The sequence below is a fragment of the Cyprinodon variegatus genome, unplaced genomic scaffold (genome assembly GCF_000732505.1).
Source record: "Cyprinodon variegatus isolate N-32 unplaced genomic scaffold, C_variegatus-1.0 Scaffold15, whole genome shotgun sequence".
Lineage (NCBI taxonomy): Eukaryota > Metazoa > Chordata > Actinopteri > Cyprinodontiformes > Cyprinodontidae > Cyprinodon > Cyprinodon variegatus.
In genome coordinates this window covers 1,037,405-1,058,325 of record NW_015150468.1, presented here as the reverse complement: position 1 = coordinate 1,058,325, position 20,921 = coordinate 1,037,405, and the positions used below count along the sequence as shown (strand labels likewise).

The 20,921-nt window shown below is 37.5% G+C and overlaps 1 protein-coding gene across 4 annotated transcripts in view; it reads left to right on the top strand.

Moving 5' to 3' along the window:
- Positions 1 to 20,921, top strand: part of mettl15 (methyltransferase like 15) — a 78,702-nt gene that overhangs the window by 4,689 nt on the left and 53,092 nt on the right. Inside the window, exon 2 of one of the 4 annotated variants that reach the window (XM_015384140.1) lies at positions 9,291 to 9,386. The exons of the other annotated variants lie outside the window; for them this stretch is intronic. The gene's annotated coding sequence lies outside the window, so the exon portion shown is untranslated. The remainder of the gene's footprint in view (positions 1 to 9,290; positions 9,387 to 20,921) is intronic. 4 annotated transcript variants of the gene reach the window in all.

Below are 20,921 nucleotides of genomic sequence, written 5' to 3'. Positions count from 1 at the left end.
CATTTGCCAACTGTCCCAAGACGGCTTGCCAATCAGATGCTCCCAAAAAGAAAAAAGAAAAAAAGCAGTTTGATAGATTTTATGTATTTATGTCTCTCAGGCATCATTTCCCTTTAGGAGGTTGTTCATTTACCTAAAGGCTTATTAAAAACTCATGTTTCTGTGACCACTGCATGCTTTCATGTCAACTTTTTTTAATAGCTTAATATAGTTCCTTTTACTAGTCTTATTCTATAGACACATTCAAATGTTTTTCTTTTTTCTTTTAAAAATCAAATCTATGAAGGAGATATTTTAAATAACTTAAATTTGCAGCAGTTTTCTCTGTGTCACAAACATATCAGCTGTTATAATGCTCTATTATTATCAGGGAAATGCCATAACAGCTTTTGGATAACATTTGATTTGTAAGTAATAGGCACAATTTTGGTGATATATTAAAGAGTCTATTCAGTTTATTTAGTAAGTACATTCTGCATCCTTGTGGTCATTATACTATGTAAGTAAACTCGGACCTTAATCAAAAGATTCACGTTGCTGCTCTAGCATCTTTCACTGCTCAGACTAGGGCTGCAACTAATGATTATTTTGCAAACGATTAATCTGTTGATAACTTTTTGGATTAATCAATTAATGATCGGACAACCAAAGGGTCCATAAAAAAGAATTTTTAAACTACATTAAACCAGGTAAAAATAACATTTTTCCCCTTGAGGAGTTCTGGATTTTATCTTAAATGCAAAATGTTTACATATTTTTTTTTTTCAATTTTGATATAATAACTCCTCTAAGTGGGTCACTTTAATGATTAATCGATTAATCGCTTATGAATTAAGAGTAGCGCCCTCTACTGAATGGCAACACTTAAACAAATTCATTTGTTGTTTCACCCATAAGTTTGGATGTAAAAAAAAAAAAAAAAAAAAAAGAATAGGAACCATACTTGTGAGTGCCATTTGAGTTTGTCCCTTTTCTGAGATTCTTTGCAACTAGGGCTTTTCGAGGTAGCACGCTTATGGGTTGAGTAATTGACGGTAGGGCAGGGCAATTGATTACATTTGCAATATACTCGCAATTTAACAAAATGCACAGATTTTTTATTATACTATATTTAAGAAGAGTAAGAAATTAAATTTCCTGTTAGTTGGTTAAATGCTTAAAAGAAGATTTGTCACCACACAGAAAGGTAGAGAGAGTTGCAGCTAGCATGCAGATCCATTCATGCAGATCCATTGTTTCACCTAATAGAGTAAAAATGGACTCTGGCTGAGCAAGATTTCAAAAACTGAAAGGCTGGGGTGAAACATCTACAAGCTTGGGTTAGTGCAAAGGAAAATGAAAATAAAATCACAATTTTAAAGATAATCAAATTTTTGATTTTTGGTTAAATCATTCATCTACCCCAGCCCTATAGGCTTTATATAGAATGGATATATAATCAGTCTGCACAGTGGCTGAGTTGGCAACATAGCAGAAGGCTACATTCCCTTGATCTTCATGTAAATGTCAATTTGAATTGCTTGGTGTGTCCAGTCGCTGTGATAATATCATGTCACCTATACTATCAGATTTTTATTTCTTTTTTGCCCAGCGTCTGATAAATCTCCTGCTGTGTTTACAGTATTTCTAGCTAATAAGATTCCTCTCTTTTCTTTATTCAGTTGCTGAATATCCCCTTTCTTTGGGTCTTATTGAATGCTGTTATGCCAAATGGTTATTTGGTGGAAATATTGCTGGTATTTATTCCACTTTGCACATTCATGGATAGGCAAGATCTGGGTAAGGACGGGTCAGTTCATGCAGCACCTGAGCTCAATTTCAAATTGGGATTTAAAAAGGGAAAGGTTCGCAGTAACTTATGTTTTTTTTGGCTTCTCAACCTTTATCGAGAGAAGAAACATTAACGAGAAGAAAACGGAGGTTATAATGTTTGGACCAAATCGCCCATATGACGCCATATTCTAATTGGACGAAAACGGGTTTTAAGGTGGACGGTGATTTTAAATTGGGGAAGCAAATCGGAGCAGTTTTCAGATCTTGCTTTTATCAGTCAAGACAATTGGCAAAATTAAAAAATTTTTAAGACAACCCTTTGAAACAGTCATCCATGTTTTAATTTCACCTCGATTGGATTACCGTAACAGACTTTACTTTCTCGTGTCCGAGTCTACTTTTTTTTTACTACGTTTTTTAACTTTTACTCCAAAATATATCACTCCTGTCCTGGCCTACCTCCACTGGCTGCCTGTGGATTTAAGAGTTGATTCTAAAATTGTTATCTTTGGTTTTTTAGTGCTTAAATGACCTTGCCCCATCCTACTTCTGAGCTCCTTCACCCTTACTTGCCTCCTCAGGTCAGCAGAACGGCAGTCCCTGCAGGTACCGAGATTTAAGACGAAGCTCAGAGGGGAGAGAGCCTTCTGTATCACTGCTCTTCGTTTATGGGGTAGCCTCCCGCTGCACATTAGGGAGGCGCCCTGCCAAGTTTTAAAACATGGCTCAAAACTTATTTTTTTTCACTGCCTTTTCACAGTGACAGGACTTAGTTGTTGTGATCTTGTTTATTTAGCTTAAACAAAGTCTTATTGTAAGACTTAATGTATATCTTTATGCTGTATTTTATTCTTTTATGAGTTTAATAGCTATGTTCAGCACTTTGTTTTCAGCTGTGTTTGATGATGATGATGAGGAAATCCCTCTCCTTGAACTTTTAGTATGAAAGTTGCGCACTCGTTTGTGCATACGTCCCCTGGTCATACATTTTCTAAATAAGGTTATGTCAGTGTGGCGTTGGCTTGCAGCTCAGGAAATCAAGCTTTGTCTGAGAATTTATTAGTTTATTAAAAGGGAAAAAGGTAATTTGCAGGGCAATATTTGAGATGGTTGCCTATTTTTATTGTGGGTTAACTTTGATTAAGGTTCCTTCATAAATTAGCTTTGGATTTTACAGTCTAATTGCAGAACCTTGCTAGGGGCTATGCATATTTGTTGTGCTTTTGATATTACTGGAGAGTTAAGCAGCAAATAATAACATTGTCATATTGCCTACTTTCTGATGGAGGATAACAACAAAAAAAGGACAGTTGGTTTCAGAAATAGAAAATGTTATAGCCAGCTGGTACTGGGTTCTGGATTCCCAAGGAATATGCCTGATGGATCTTTCTAGGATCAGGTATAAGAACTCTGCTAGACACAGCCAAGAAATATGACTTATCTTTGTTTGAGCATTTCTGCTGAAGATTCTGGCTTAATTGGAGACACTACACCACTGTCCATAACTCCAAAAATGTGACTTTTCAATAGGGCTGGGTGATATGGCCTTAAAATAAAATCTCATATTGATTTATTTTTTAATTAGACCACCACCAGTTATTAAGGAATGCAATAAGTACAATAGGGGCACCATGTCATTTGCCCCATTTACACTACCCCTCTGAAACCGATCGGTGTCGAGTATGGACCAAGCTTGTATCAGTTAACCCTGCTGTGCTTGTGCTTACGACCATTCACACATCACGCTAGCATGGTTCCTCGACTCTTATCAGGGGATGACGACACTACAGCTCCTAAGGCGGGAATCATGCAAACAAAACGGCCCCTCTTTCCTGTCTATCTCTTTTTGTCTCTTCTATTATTTCGTATCCCCTCTCTTACCTTGCTTTTCATCTCTGTGTACAATTTTATTCCCTAAAAGATTTTCAATAGAGTTACATACAGTATAAAAGTACAAAGCCAAGCTTATGGCAGAACCATAATGGTCTGCTTGAGAGAGCAAATCTTTTGGCCTTTTATCTAGCTCTGGAACATTGTTTGCACAGCTATATTGGAAATACAGTACACACAAGAAAAGGCTGCATGAAGGCATGAAAGTTGATATTGCTTTCAATTTTAAGGTATGTAAACAAAAAATAAAATATGTGTCATCAACATTTTGACATAATCATCTAAAAATGTCTTCACCTTTTAAAATCTATAGATCCATTTTGATCCATTTTTTTAAACATGGCCTTCCATAAATTTGAATTGTACATCCATTGTTTAGGAAATGGAATTATTAATATATTTTTTACACTCTTCTATAACGTTTTTCCACATCGGAAGCATTAATCTCGCAGGTATTGGACATCATTTTTGTAACTTGCACTTGTTTTAAGTAGTCTTTCACATAATTCACTAAAACTTGCAAACACCTGCTTTAGCTCAGTTGTCCACAAAGTAAAATCTGTTCTTAATTTTTTATGCACTATATGTATATAAGCATGTGCACACAAGCTCTAAATATAAATACCAAACAATGTATTCTTAAAGGCTTCTTGCTGAACCTTTCCCCCAATTTCTTATGTCTAAATCCTCTGGCCTTTAGGGAGTTGAGTAAATACCCTCCACATCAAGCGGTTTATCTGCACACTTAGCTTAGAGCTGCCAATTTTAATTTTGTGGATTTAATTGTTTTATTTGCCTCTGTTACAGTTTTAACCCTTTGAGGTGTTTAGGGTAACCCAGTTTGCATTACAGAGCAGGTATCTTAAAGATCTACTGTCAACCAGGTAATTGCTGTCATTTCCGGTATTTTAGGATACTCCATGTTTGCCTGTTCCTCATATAATGTACTGCTGGTTAGTAGAGACATAGCATTTAACTGAGATTTAAAAAGATTTTTAAAGAATTAATTTTCTTTTTAGATTCTTATAAGTTTCAGCTTATAAGTATGTAAACAAATAGTGTTGTGATATAAAATGGTGTGCATAGGGAGATATCAAGGCCCTCCTCTGGAATAGATTAATGAGCTGTGAGTCCAGAAGAGGAACCCTGCACTGCTGCTGAACGAGAAGCAAACTGACTACTTTTACACTTTTTTTTTTTTTAAACCCACTCCCCCTTGTGGAAAATATGAGCCTTATAGTTTTAATTTACTGTTGTTTGATTAGTCTAAAAACTTTCTAATGTTTCTCATATCCAAAAATAATCAATTATACATTTTTTTGTTCATATTTTGTGTACAAATAGTCAACAAGTCTGGCCATATGAATGCGATATTCTTCAAAACCTTTGATCAACAGCTGTTGACATGCACTACAAATTCCATCACTTCTAAGGAAGTTTGAGTCTTTCTGAAGTGTTATTGATGATGATTTAAATTTAATATTAATCCAGTCTTAATTATTCCCTTAATTGATTTTATATTCTTGAAATTGTGATAATGGTGAAATTGGTCTTGTAAGATAAAAATTTATATCTACTGATCAGATCACTGATTTAAGGAAAGTAGTTGTTTAGGTGACTTTTAAATGGCCTAAGTTTTCTATGAACACAATGCAGAATTATATTAATAACATTTACTTATTTCTTTGAAGTCATATTATTTCTGCTACATTCAACATTTGTGCATATCATCTGTTTTCTTAATTGTATGCAGTCTAAACATTGAGCGGTCCATAGTTGTCGATCCTAAAAGGGTGCTCTAAGTATTTTAGAAACTACTCATTAACTGTTGTGATTGCATAACCAGATCTAAGGGTTGCTGCAGCTCATGGTATGCAGAACACCATTTCTGAACCTAGATCATGTGGAACTGTAAAGCAAATAGACTTCAGCAGCAGAGGACGTTACCTTCAGCGGTTAAATGCTGAAATAGACTTTATAGTTTGGAACGGGTACTCACAGTTGTACATTAACTGATAAGAACTTGGCATAAGGCTGGTGAAGATTCTCAGTAATCCTGGTCATAAAAAAAAAAAAAAGAAACCTAAAAACAACCCACTGGACTTTGTTTCCAAGTTTGAAGATGTTTTGCTTTCCATCCAGGAACCTTGTTTAATAAAAAATGTCTGGAATAAGCATTGAGTTCGAGGTTTTATACAGTAGCCCATCAAAACCTTGTTTTTGTTTTGTAAACATGCAAACTGAAACGGACGAAGGCATCCAGCCCTTTGGAATGTGGGTTGTTTGGGTTCTTTTGTTAGCCTGCGTCTAAAAAAAAGTGTCTGAAAGGGGGGTTGTTAGACGGGTATGGGGCATTGCAGGCAACAATAGAACCCAACAACCCCGATTTCAAAGGGGTGGACCCTTTCGTCAGTTTCAGTTTGCATGTTTTCAAAACAAAAACAAGGTTTTGTTGGGCTACTGTATAACACCTGAAACTCAATGCTATTCCTGACATTTTGAATTGAAAAAGCTCCCCGGATGGGAAGCGAAACGTCTTCAAACTTGGAAACAAAGTCCAGTGGATTGTTTTTAATTATATATTTTTTTGGAATTTGGCAATAACAGCATGAACATATATCTTCCATATCCACCTGCCTTGTATCAGCCTTTCAGTTTTCTGGTTGTGTTGGAATCGTGTGTTTTGGGGTCATGTAAACTTTTAGATTTCGGATTTACCTCTTGAGTTGTGTAAGAGCATCAAGGGTGGTACTCTCTTCTTCTTAGGTGGATTGATTTAGCAGGCGTCCGACTAATTCGTCAGGGCTCACTACTCTGAAGATGTAACGTTGTGTTGATGTGACTAAGGCTGTAATTAAATGATTATTTTGCAAATCGATTAATCTTTCAATTATTTTTTTAGATTAATCGATTATTCGGATAGCAAAAGGTTCCTTAAAGAGGACTTTTTTTTTTAAACAAGGTCAAATTCAAACTTTTCCACTTGTGGAGTTCTGGATTGAGCATATTGACAGAAGAAAAAGTTTTTATTTATCTTTAGTGCAAAACATTGATGTATGTTTTTACAGTTTTCTTACAATAACTGCTCTAAGTGGGTTGCTCTGTCAGCTAAAGGCCTGTTTTAGTGTCTCTATAACCCAGTTAACAATTAATCAATTACTAAATTAGTTGATGATTATTTTAATAATCCATTATTAATGATTAATCTGATACTGGAGTTCATGGATGCATTACTGATAAATTCACACAAGCTGACCTCAAAAGAATTAAACTAAACATTTAACCTTAATTGAGAATCTTCTTCATTTAAATATATGTGTACTAGTTAATGTTATTGCCATCTGCTGGCAGAGTTAATGTATTCCAGCAGTGTTGTTTGGAATCCCAGAATAAATGTTAATTTAGTATTAGTTTAAAAAGAAAAATTGTTCTTGGGAATGTAACCGGGACCCGATAAACACAATAAGTTTAACAAAATCATGCGATCCTATTTTAGACACTTTTAGAATATGTATTTATTTTATTTTAATTATTTTAGGAACTCTGGAGTAATTTTCAGTCACTTTGACCAAACTGTTTCATGAACTCTTATTTTGTACATATTTGTGTTTTTCTTCCTCAGTCTTCAACAGAGATGCTCTTTCAAAAAGTGAAGTATAATCGCACAACTTGATCAGTTTAAGAGAGGACGGCTGAAAATACCATAGAAGTATTACTTAAATATAATCATACCTTTAATAAAAGCGCAGACTTGACCCGGAAATAAATGTTGTGCTTTTTTGCTTAATGTTTGGGGTTACATATGTACGTTCTCTGTGACTTTGTTTATTTCCAGACTCATCTAGCATGGTGAAGTGCTAATGATAATTTGAGTGAAGCAGTAATATGATCTTGTCTCTAAATTAGTTAAAAGGCTGAAGTTGCTGTTTCGGCTTCGCAGTCAGTGGGTTAAGAGTAAATATGAAGTACATGTATTCAGAGCAATTACATCATTTTAATACTGTTTGTACATGGTTTTCAACATTATTATCAACATTTTTTAGAGCTGTCAGATATCTTATTTTAAGTGTTTTTTCAGTCTATTAACAACATAAAACTGCTGTTTCTAATGTGGAAAAACGTGCAAGAGATGTTTTGTAATATTCTAAAGTGAGATCATATGTAATTCTCAGTTAATTTGTCAAACACTTAGTTTGATACTAAACAAATGTTTTCTTTTTCCATTTTTTTTTATACATAAGTGGCTACCACTTGACAGTGTTTTTCTTGTCTTATGTCTTCACACTCCTTTTTTGGGTGCACTGAGTAGTGAAAGAGGAGGCTAGTAAATAATTGATCCTTGTAACTAAACACTCCAGCCGGGGATGCTGGGGCTGATTGACAGCCAGATATTAGGCCCTTGTCTAGTAAGGTTGCAAGTTTAGTCTGAGGTTATCAGTGGCCAGAAGAGTCTTTCTCCCTCCCTGCCTCATTACTTTCATGAGTAGAACATTTCATAGTGGAGCGGTGGGTGGGGGTGTGGTGTGAAGACAGTCTGAGACTTCATTAGCCAAATGGGGTGCCTCAGCCTACAGAGCGCCAAATTGTTCAGCCTTGCTGAGCAAACCGCCTCTTTGAGGGCACTTCACCGCTCTGTCTGCTAGACTTGTTTGGACTTCAATCTTGCAAACCTGAGCTTCAAGTTTAGATGATCAACAGTGTAAAAAAAACATATCCCCACCTTCTTTATTAAAAATATCAATCTTTCATTGCTAAAACTACCTCCAAAATGTACTTTCTGTTCATATATGGACACAGACACTTGTTTCATAGCTTGCTAATATAATTGGTGACCCAGGAGTAGATTTGAATTAAGCCAAGTATAGCCTAAATATTATGTGACCAAACTGCTGTTTAATGACTGACTATGGGAGAAGGAAAAAGAAATTAAAAGTGAAGTGTTAATGTCACACCGTAACAGTTAATAGTGGCAGAGAGCGCATCACTGATGGATAAAGGTGGGGCTTATAGGTATAGCTCCAGTCGGATGCAGGATCATGGAAACGCAACAGGTTCTGTGCAGAGTTAAGAGAGACTCAGTGGATTAGAGCTGTGCAGAGCTGAAGTTTTCATTGGAAAAGGGGCTAAAGTTGACTTATGTAGGCCTATAGGCATTAGGATGTAACAGATTTCACCTCTAAAGCAAAAAAAAAAACAGTTGGGGTCATTTATGTGGGATGAAATGTATTACTATTCCCATATATAGTGTAGAATTTCCTTATTTGTTTAACATGGTAAGAAAGGCAAGGCAAATTTATTTGTATAGCACAATTCAGTATAAAGACAATGCAAAGTGCTTTACATGATTAAAATATAGGAAAATAAAACAGAGTCAAAGCAAGTAGGAAAAAAAAGACAATTTTAAAAAAAAAGAGACAATTCTGGCTAAAAAGCTTGTTAAAACCAAGGCATGCTGAATTAAATATCTGTTTTTCAGGTAAGATGAACCTTAATGCGAATGAACTGTAGCAGTAGATGACCTCAAAAAATATGTGGGGGACAAAGGAATGAAACAATAACACAAACTTGGTATGACCTGGCTCCCTTCCCTGTTGCTTTAAATGGTTTACTTTCCTGATTTTTGTCAGATTGATGACATCATCAACGCTAACCCAGCGTGATGGCATCACCAGACACGCAGCAGTCGCCGCACAGAGGCCACACACCTTGCCAGCGTACAGTAGGTCAGACCCGGCTTTTTTTTGCCAATGGGAAGGAAGCCAAATGTAGAGTGTTAGGTGGTCAATTTCCCACTAATTTCAGTGGGAACTTACTTTACAGGTTTCACACAGTGAACGAGCAGCAGCTTAGCAGTGAAATGAACATTTCCATTCCCTAAAGTGCAGCAGTGATCAAATGTAAACAGTGTGGGAGAAAAAAAAAAACAAACCTGGTGCAAAACGGATTGATATTGATATGGAAAGAGGCTTTTATATGATTTGAACTAAGCTTATTGCTAATTTTAAATGTAAAGGAACATGCATCTAAAGGTCTGTAGATGGCTCACAACAGAGTGTTAATACAGAGAAACATTTCTGCTAAATGTTTTGGGCAGTGCCACTCAGTGTGTAGTCCTGGTGCCTTGCAGTAAGAAGGTTCCGGGTTTGATTCCCGACCTGGGGTCTTTCTGCATGGAGTTTGCATGTTCTCCCTGAGCATGCTTGGGTTCTTTCCAGGTACTCTAGCTTCCTCCCACAATCCAAAAGAATGGCTGTTGCGTTAATTGTCTTCTCTAAATTCTCCTTAGGTGTGAGTGTGTAAGTGCATGGTTGTTTGTCCTGTTTGTCTTTGTGTTGCCCTTTGATAGACTGGCGACCTGTCCTGGGTGTACCCCACCTCTCGCCCGTAGACAGCTGGAGATAGGCACCAGCAGCGTGATGGAAAATGGATGGATATATGTTTCGGGCAACTTGTTGACTTTATGCTGTCAATGAATATGTTTTGAGGGATGCAGGGGATTTAACCCAAAACCAGAAAGTATACCTAATAAATGGGACAGTAAATATTCGCAACCAAGATGTTAGAGTGGCGCCATAGAGTATAAGATAATGGAGGTCTGTAATTTTCATCATAGGCAAACGTCTACTAAGAGAGCCAAAGGAGAAAAGAAAATGTAGGAAAACACACTGTAGGTTTTTGATAATATATTTGTCAATTACAGTGTCGCACACAAACAAGATGTCTGGCCCTCACAGATCACTAGTTTCTTCTTTAAGGAGCTCTTCTGTCCTGCTCTCGTTACCTGTAATTTTGGCCTCTGTCGGAACTCCTTATCCTTATAAAACACACCTGACCACTGCCTCTAACCGTCTAACTCTAAACCCAACTATATCTAAAAACAGAGCTGTCGACGGGAACCTGGAAGAGCATTTTAGGTCTACACTGGGCAGGGAAGAGTAAATCTACTTTAAACAAGCAGGTTGGTGTGAATAAATCAACGTTGGGAGCAACTGTTAGAAAATAGAAGGCATGAAAGACATGATGATCTTCAACAACACAGGGCCCCACAAGATCTCATGCCGTGGGGTCAAAATGATCATGAGAGCGGTAAGAATAAATTCCAGAACAACATGGAGGGACCTGATGACTAACCTGCAGAGTGCTGGGACCAAAGAAACATCAGTAGCACACTAAACTGAGAAGAACTCAAACACAGCAGTCCTCCTGCTTAATCCAGTACATATTCAGACCCAAGAATACCATACCTAAGGTGAAGCATGGGATTGGAACATCATACTTTAAAGCTCTGTTTCTGCAAAGAAAATTTGACGAGTGATCCACTGCAAGGGGAGAATGAACAGGGCCTTGTATTATGAGGTTTTGATTACAGAGAGATCGAGATTGATTTGAAATGAAATATTGCTATATGTCATCGTTATGCTACGAAATCCCCGAAAATTCACGAAATGTTGCCAACATTTTATATGTTGATATATTGACGCGGTATCAATCTATTTTACTAACAAAATCTCACAAGAATTTGCGAAATATCACGATAGTTTGTAACAGAACGATGAAATTTCACGAGATTCTGAAAGTAAAATAGATCGATACCGCGTTTTTAAAAATCAATTTGATATCAGCATATAAAAATATATTTGAGTATATTATTTTTCAAAGTGTCAGAAATGGATAACAAAACTGCTATTTTCAATGACTACTTATTTTTGTCCAGCTTTAACATCAGTATCGGTTATCGGCTACATGAGTTTTAAAATATCGGCATATCGGATATCGGCCAAAATCCCAATATCGTGCATCCCTAATTAAAATATATTCTTTAAAAATCATATAATGTTATTTCCTGGATGTTTATTTCCCCATCATTTTGTCTCTCGAAGTTGAAGTGTACCTATGATAAATAATGACCTCTCTCATCTTTCTAAGTAGCAGAAATTTGCACAATCAGGGACTGACTGAACACTTTTTGCCCCATTGTATGTGGTTAAAGCATAACATAAATTACCCTTTACAAGTAAACCTTCTAAACCCAAGCTTTTGTTTAGGGTGAGAAAGCTGAAAGAAAGATCAATGGATTTGTGAGTCAAAGCGCTCTACATTATGCATATGTTGAATAACTAACAGCAGTGATTTGGACACATCGGGGGAAGATTGTACTTCTACCACACTAAGACCAAGAAGTTGTGTTTGCATATAGTTTGGATGCCAAGTATTTAAATGGTATAACTTTAGAGCCCATCTTGAATGCAGAATTGATTTTATTACAGTCGTTTTTATTGCAATGTTTACATTTGTTCCTGATGTGAGAGTGTGGGTATGCTTATCAGATGGATGCCCTGTGGACAGCTGGATTGAGATGACTCATTCTTGCAACACATCTTTATTCAGTGTGTGTGCGCACGAGTCGGTGTGAGAAACAGGGCCAGCTACATAATCAGCAGCCTTTTTTTTTTTTTTTTTTTTTTAAATATGTCTAGGATTATTATATAAAAATATTTATTAGAGGTCATTTTCCTTGCTTGTCCAAGGTATAATTTAAATGTGTTTGAAGGTAAATAACAAATTGAAATGTTTTTTTTATACATGATACAGATATTCTCTTGTTTATGATGTGTAAAAATAAATCATCTAGGCATACAGTGTATGGACCTAAGTAATCCTGTAAAGTAAATTGGGTAATTCTATACTTTACCTGACACATGATAGTTGAGGCAGAGACGAAAATGATTGGCATCAACTTACCAGTTGTAAAATCCCTTCCAACAGTATTTTAAGACAAGTCCTGTGGCAGAAACAACCCAAAGGTTATTAAAACCAGTTGATAGGGAAACCCCTTTTTCCTTGTTTTGGTGAGTTATTGCTGTATCTTATATGAGATTTAATAAACTGATGTTGCACCTTTTCTCATTAACTAAATGTAATACATCATATGTAGCCAACATTTTCTGTAGTCCTTTGGCGTTCCAATAAGGTTCTTTCGTTCTGAGTTGGGGCTCTCGTTACTACTTTATTTCTTGGCTAATGTGGCAGGAAGGACCATGTCCAATTGATCTTACATGACTGCACTGGCCTCAACCAGTAACAGTTTTTTTTTGTGTGGCTAATTTCTCAGCGCTCGCTTATCATTCTGACTCTACATAGCCGAAGTAGACTGCTTCCTTAGAAAAAAAAAAATGAATCTCTGTTCAGAACTTCATGAGCAGAGTGTTTGCAACACTTATTTTGCTTCACACGTTTGAAGAAACTCTAAAGGCCACAATGTTTCTCGCTTGGCAAAATCCAGACCTGACAAGGTGAACAATTAAATTTTATACTAATGTTAGTTCATAAGTAACTGTTTAAATAATTTGTGTTGAAACCAAGGGCTTTTCTAGGCAGAGCCAACACTCGATTTCCCGTTTTAGAAAATGAAAGTGATTCAGATTAGTAGAAATCATTTGATGCAAAGCCTTTATTTTCTAGGTAGACGTAAAACAACAATTTGAAATGAAAAGGTCTCCCATCCAGAACATGGGTGACAAAACTAGTATGGACTAGATAAACAGACTTTTTTGGCATTGTATCAATATTGGACTGTAAAAAGCAGCTACTCAGTGAGATGGCGCTACTCGGACTCGTCTATCAGGAAGTCAAATGAGTAGAAGAGGAATATGAAGCTCACTAGAGTGTAACGCGCTGCCTTGGCAATTTGTGCAATTTTGTGTGCTGAAAGCCCTAAAAAGAAAAGGCGATGATGTATTTGGACAAAGACATGGCTGAGCAAACGTGGCTACTACAGTCTGTCAATTTTACAGAAATAACTTTTTTCCACTCGCACCCCTGCCATGCTTCTGTGTTTTCATCTGAGAGGAAGAAAAAGAAGAAGATTCCTTGTTTGCGCATGACCACTGAGCGATTTGCCCACGGCGGTTTGATTTTCTCCCAACCTCACGTTTCCAGGTCTGGAGGTCGCCGTGAGAGGCTGATTGCCCCTCGTTACCCTCTGTATGCTACACGACTCACGACCAGGCTGAAAGTTGGGCTGAAAAGAGCAAAAAATTGTACAGTGTATGCCCGGCTGTACATGAAAGACGTGGTGGGCAGGAGATGCAAAACCTAGATGAACTGAATTAGATAATTGGGCAGCAAGGAAAACAAGAGTGGGCTTCATGGTGACATAGCACTGTTGTTTTGCAGGAAGAAGGTTCGGGTTTGATTTCCGGCCCAGGGTCTTTCTGCAAGGAGTTTGCATGCGTGGGGAACTCCGGTTCCCTCCCACAGTCCAAAAACATGACTGTTAGGTTAATTGGCTTCTCTAAGGGCAGGCATACACTGTACGATATTTACAATCGTTGTACTCAGCCGCAGCACAAACTGTATGTGGAAAACGCAGGGTTTAAAAGTTCAAAGCTCACGATTAGGGTTGCCACCTTTCAGAAATGGAAATAAGGGATGAGGGGGTGCTATAGAAACTTCATTGTCCGGGGTTCCTCCCCCAGAAAATTTTGTATTTCTTAGATGCAATTTCCTGCATTAAGACCAAGTTGTGTCCCGTTTCAGCTCAACACAGAACCATACCTTTATTTTGATCTTTGAGCATGGCTTGTATTTCTTGCAATAAGCTACAGCCAATTAAAATAATTAATAAATGGAAATGTTAAGTTTGCACAGTATCATCGCACACAGAAATCCCCTCAGAAAACAAATGGCGTGCTTGGACTGGTGCAAGGTTAGTGATATACTTTTCCTGCAAAACCAGCTGTGGCCCCCCAAGGTGCTGGCCCCCACTTTGAAAACCACTGTCCAAGATCATGTTGGATGTATGGATATTCAGACCAGCACAGCAGCTCCAGGACTACAAAATAAATAATATGGCTCTGTGCATGGAAATAGAAACTGCAGATTCAATGGGCTCATTTGACAGCACCAATACTATTTTGTGCACTATTTTGAACATAGATGTTTGGATGAGAACACAAGAAAAAAGTTTCTGACTAGCGGTATTCATGTGTAAAGGTCTACGTATTTGTTTGAATACACCTGAGGAGGTCAGCTGGGCACTTGTAATGAATAATGTTGCTATAGATGCTTCGAGTTGGCGTGCGCAGGTGCACAGTTTGTAGAACTAGAACTAAACTAGAACTAAACATGAGGACCGTCACCAGGAAACCATGACAATCGCCCCACGAAGAGAGATTACCGAGTGGAGAATGCTTTAGACAGACAACGTCATAAGGGGAAGGTGAATCGAGAACAGTAGAACTTTAAGCTCATGCTACGAGAGGGAGGTAGAGAGAATCAGGACGGGCAGACATAGGTCACACAATAGTAGAGTTGTTCTGTGCACAAATGCAACCGAAATTACTGTTTTTTTTTTTCATTAGTTATTCGTTAAAATATGGAAAAAAATGGCACCCCTCATCAGTTCATTAGGGGATGCTTAATTTAACTTCCAAATACGGGCCGATTCTGTATTTCAAGGGACGGGTGGCAACCCTACTCACGATGCTTGTTCTCACACTGTATGGCCTGATGCTCTGATGCAATCTAATTGCTCACACTGTACGTCCAAATACCACATTGCAAGAGATGGTGCTATTCGGATTCGTCAATCTGGAAGAAGGAGAAGATCTCCCTTGCACATTGCATGCGCAGTGCCCAAGGTTCTGGTAAACCAGCTCGGCTCGTAGACGCTCATAGCTCTGCCTCAACAGCAGGATTTGCTCCCGAACATCTCACGAGGGCCGACTGAACTTCAAACCCACCTCTCGCTTATAGACTCCTGGAGATAGCCGCCAGTACCGGCCACACCATGATTCTGACAGACTAAGTGAGAGAAGATGGAAGGGAAAAAAAAGATTGAGAACATTGAATGTGATCCAAATAATTACACAGACAAGAAAAGAAAATAATAAAACTAAAGTAGAGCAGAACAAGTGGGAAGATCCTAAAAAAAATTAAACCTGACATTTTAGAAATAAACAGATAAATTAGAGAGACATGACTAAAGAAAAGAAATTAGAAAGTTTTAAAAAACACAAAATATTATGAACAATGGACATATGTGGAAAATCCAAATACAACAAAGGCAAGAACTTAAACCAGGAGGGCAGGTGTTAGTGGTTAGAGCAGGGCGCTATGGCTCTGAGAAGGTTGCAAATACCCAGTTTGATCCCCACAGCCTGCGCTCTGGCTCTTTGAGCAAGAAAGATCCCTAACCCCACACTGATCCCCAGGCGCTGCACAATGGCAGCCCACTGCTCCCCAAGGGGATGGGTCAAATGCAGAGAGGGAATTTCTCCACTTTGAGATTAATAAAGTTCAATTATTATTAAAAAATGAACAAAGAAAAACTCCAATTAGTAGTAATGAGCTCAAAACGTAAACTGAACAAAGCAATACTTAAAGAGCACAATGAAATAAGAAAAAGAGAAAGCTAAAAATCAAAAACATCAAAACACTGAAATTATGACATTTATCTTATGTTAAAAAAAAGAAGTTGCTAGATTGAATATAGTATAAAGAGTAGCAAAGAGTAACCTAAATATTAACAGAAGTTTAAATAAAAAAAAAAGAAAAATATATTTTACTTTGCCTTACCTGTATGTGAGATTTAACATGGCAAGGTTGTAAATATCAGCCTTTTTGAAATTATTCCCATTTGTTAACAAAACTTACCAAAAACTATATGTTAACTATGAATATCCATTCCAAAAAAGTAAAGTACCCGCTTCAAAACAACTGGGGTAAACACGTCAGTTACTGTCATTAGAACTAATACTGGGCAAACTTGTTTTAGCACATCCCTCACATGAACAATATGGGGGTATACGTATAACTTCTATTTGTACCGACTAATGAATTTGGTAGACAGAAAACAGATAAGGTGTTGTTAAACCAAAAATTTTCCCTAAGAACCCCAATTATTTATTTATTTCCTTCAAGCCCACCACTTCCCTCGAGCCACTTTTCTAGCCCCACCCCATTGCCCAGTTCCTTTCATTTGGCACACTGACAGCCCAGGCTTCAAACTACTGGAAGCCTCGTCTTAAACGCCTCTAGATTTATTTTTACAATTACCGAGCCATTCACCATGTAACCCTCATTTTGTTTGTTTTCTCTCTGCACTCCCTAATGGACATGGCCCTGTTCATCTTTTGTCTTCTTTTAGTGCCATGAAATTCACCTTCAGGAGAGAAAGCCATCTTGTCTGTTGGTTCTTTACATTTTGTGAATATAGTAAAGGGTCCCCCCTCCACTCTTTTCGCTTTTGTGCGTATGTTGTCTTCGGCTTTATGTAGTTTGCATTGTTTGCTTGTCCCACTGTATTGACAGTGGTGTTACACTTAAGAGAATTCCTTCAGTGCTGCGTCAATGAAGCATGAAATAATTTTTTGAATAGATTCGGGGCATAATTTTGACCCTGTTTCTTGTTTCCTGGGAAAACAAAGAAGAATCCTTTGATATCCTTTGATAAAACTTTTAATTGCTTACCTTGGTATCCTATATTTCTCTCAAATAAAACCACTGCACAAAACTAAAACAGCTTTTTCCAGTTTAAATTGCCTTCTGTAAAAAGAGAAATGGTAGTTCTGACAGTTTTTTTTTATATAGGTAATGTGACGCACATGGCAGCAAAAAAAGGAAAAGCTATATATAGCATTTTCCTTCTACAGCTGAGACAAGAAATTGAGTTTTCTTTCAGTGATTTATTTTTTATTCATGTAGATCAGGGTTTGCTACCTTTCTTGTCAGATGAAAATTTTATTTGTATCTAGGTAACATGTTATGTGTTTGCAGAACATGCCTGGACATTTTTTTTTTGTCCGTCTGTAGATTTTTGTTGTTTTTTTTTTTGAGCAATGGATCATATATAGTCCTAGATAAACTGTTTCCAACTACTTGTTTTATGGTGGGATTTGAAACAAATCTTTATTATTTTAGGGTGGGGCCTTCTAGCCCGTCTGCATGCGCTGTGGATAAAACAAGTCAAGTTTTAAAGGTATAAAAATATGTTATTTATTTTAAGAGGTTTGGTAATTATAAATATATATCTCTGAATATCTCTGCTTATTCTAGTACAAAGTAGTTGATATCTTTTTTTGTTTTGTTTTTGAAGAGGCCTGATGCCAAAATTTGTGGACACAAGCCACAGGTCCCTTAGTACACAAGGATAAAGCTGTTAGAGCAAGCAGTTGCTGCTGTGAATGCCTGTGAAAATTTTTAGTTTTTATAATAAAAATCACAGCTTAAAAAGTAAGATCTGTCTAAGCTGAAACAAAATGCTAGAGAGCGTTTTAAAGTTTGGGTTTGCTTTTAGTTTTGGCTTGTGTGTGAGATTGTTTCTCCTAAGTTGCACCCAACTGTAGTTTGCTTTTCTTTTGTAGAGACCATTACAAAATTCAAGATTAAATATATGTATTGTTCAATACATATATTTTTTGAGAGGAAATGTTTAACTGTGGGCAGCAAACCCTAGGTGTACAGAGAAAAAACAGGGTAACACTGTGCTTGCCCTTGTTTTTCTGAATATAGAGGGAGCTGGCTACACACTTGGTAATGGGGAGTCATCCATAAGCCATGCTAGCCCTAGAGGATATATGGTATAGATTGATTTGTATTGTGGATGAACGGGCAACATGGCAGAACTGTGTTCATAAGGTCCAATGTCCTAAGCTCTACATTCCTCATCATATTATTATCATGGAATTGGAGCTGAACGACTTTTCCACAAACCAAAAGAACAATTATTTTGCACCCATAATACAATACCAGTTTTATTATGGTTTTGCTTGCAATAAGCACACACATGCAGATGTTTCTTTCCAGGGGTTCAGTTGTTCATGACCCTGAAAGCTTACTTGTCTAAAGTCCTTTGTTGCTGGACTTTACTGTAACGTTTATGTGAAAAAGTTCTTACTTGCATGCATGGATCTGTGTGCTAGCTGCACCTCCTTCCTCCCGTCTGTGTGGGGCACTTGGGTAATACTGGTGTATTACTGCCACCTATAGGTCTGGAATGAGAACATTTGGTGTCACCCTCCCTTCCTACTCAGTCCTTGTCAAGGTCGAGTTTGGGCCGGTCTACGGGCGAGAGGTGGAGTACACCCTGGACAGGTCACCAACACGGAGACGCACAACCATTCATGCACACATCCACACCTAAGGAGAATTTAGATATGTTTTTGTACTGTGGGAGGAGGCCGGAGTACCCGGAGAGAACCTATGCATGCTCAGGGAGAACATGCAGAAATACCCCGGGCTGAGACTCGAAACTTTTTGCTGCATACAACAGCGCTACACACAGCTCAACCGTGCAGCCGCAATCTGGTTTCTTACCTTTGTTAAATGTAACATGACCATAAATTAGTTCCTCCTGATTTGATAATTGTGTTTTGTTAAATTGCAGTCATATTGCAAATGCAATTAATTACACAGCCTTATACTGAACTTTTTTTTTCTCTTTACCTTACTGACTGCAGTTGCCATGGTTGCTTGGACACTACTACTTTGCGTTTTTTATTTATTTATATATAGGTAAAGACAGGGCAGTCCAGGTGGAACACAAATTCACACAAATTATGTGAAATAATGTGAAACATGCATTCACGTGGTTTTTCCATTTTACTTTATGAGGCGTTTTGCTACTAGGGATGTAAAAAAAACAAAACAAAACAAAAAAAAATCACATTTATCCAAACATTTTAAAAGATAGAACCACAAGGCTCACTGCCTTTCATACAGGTGCATTACAGTGATTTTGATGATACTATATCTGTTTTGTTGTGGAATGAGGCAGTGTGGAGAGACATGATTATTTCTTGCGTTGTCGGCTTAAACTTTTTGCATAGTCTGACTGGATCAGACTGCAGAATGTTACTAACTATAATAATAATTGAACTTTATTGATCTCACATTGGAGAAATTTATCTCTGCATTTAACCCATCCCCTTGGGGAGCAGTGGGCTGCCATTGTGTGGTGCCTTGGGAGCAGTGTGGGGTTAAGAGCTTTGCTCAGATACCCAGAATTGAGGCTGTGGGGATCGAACCGGGTACAGCAACCTTCTCAGACCACAAGCGAACTGCTCCAACACACTAGGCCAAGACTACTTCACTATCTCTGCTTGTACCCCTTCCCCATGGAGAGCAATGGGCTGCCATTGTGGGGTACCCGAGAGCATTCGTGGGTTAAGGATCTTGCTCAGAGACACAGAGTGGCAGTCTGTGGGAGTGGAGTTCGAACTCAGACCCTCAGAATTCCAAGCTCTATGCCCTAACCACTTGGCAGCCACTCCCCACTAATGTGCACAAAAGTTGTTTTGTCTTGATTTTTTTTATTTTTATTTTTTTGAAAATTTCTGTGCAAATATTATTATTTTTACTAATATGTTGTTTTGTGAGTGTGTGAGGATGTATTAATTAAGAAGAACTGCCATCATGGCTAAAAGGCTTAGATCATATCAGTTATATTCATTGCATCTTATCTATATAATTAAGATCAATCACCTTTAACTACTCTAGACTGACACCTTCTCTGTAAGTACGTCACAATGTGTGAGGGATTGCTTTCGAGTCAATGAGTCGATGCAATCAGCTGGTTTTCCTTGGATAGAACACTTTGAACCAATCTGACTGTATGATCTGGTTGAATTGTCTCTGTAAAGTGCCTTGAGGTGACATGTGTTGTGAATTGGTGCTTTATGAATAAACTAAATTTAACTGATGTCAAAGAGCACTTTCAGATAATGTTTTTTTCTCGCTAGTCCATGCATTCCTCTTTACTGGACCTTTTTATCCCTTTCTTCTGGACACACCTAACTTGTTACACATTTTACAGACAAGTGCAAGATGTTAATTATGTTTAATGCATTAAATTAAGCACAGGTTGACCCTGATTAAGATGTGGAAGTCTCATAAGGGTTGTTGATACAAGCAATAGAGCTGACTCCCACAAAAGAAAGAAGATATACTACATCTAAACAGAAATGTATACAGAAATAGATAAAATACCTCCAGGACAATCTTTCTTATTATGAAACCTTGATTATGAAAAATGTAAATCATTTTGGAATTTTAATTTCTAACTGTTATAGATTAAATCTGAAGTTGCACAGACAGGCTTTTCTTTTAAATATCATTTAAAAAGCAAAGAGGTTGTGCTTTTTCATTGTAACGTAGCAGAGTTTTTAAAGGAGAAGTTCGGTTTTTAACACTTTTAGCCCATTTTCTGTAGTGTCCAGGATGAAATCGAATGATCGACACCAAAATTTTGACAATTG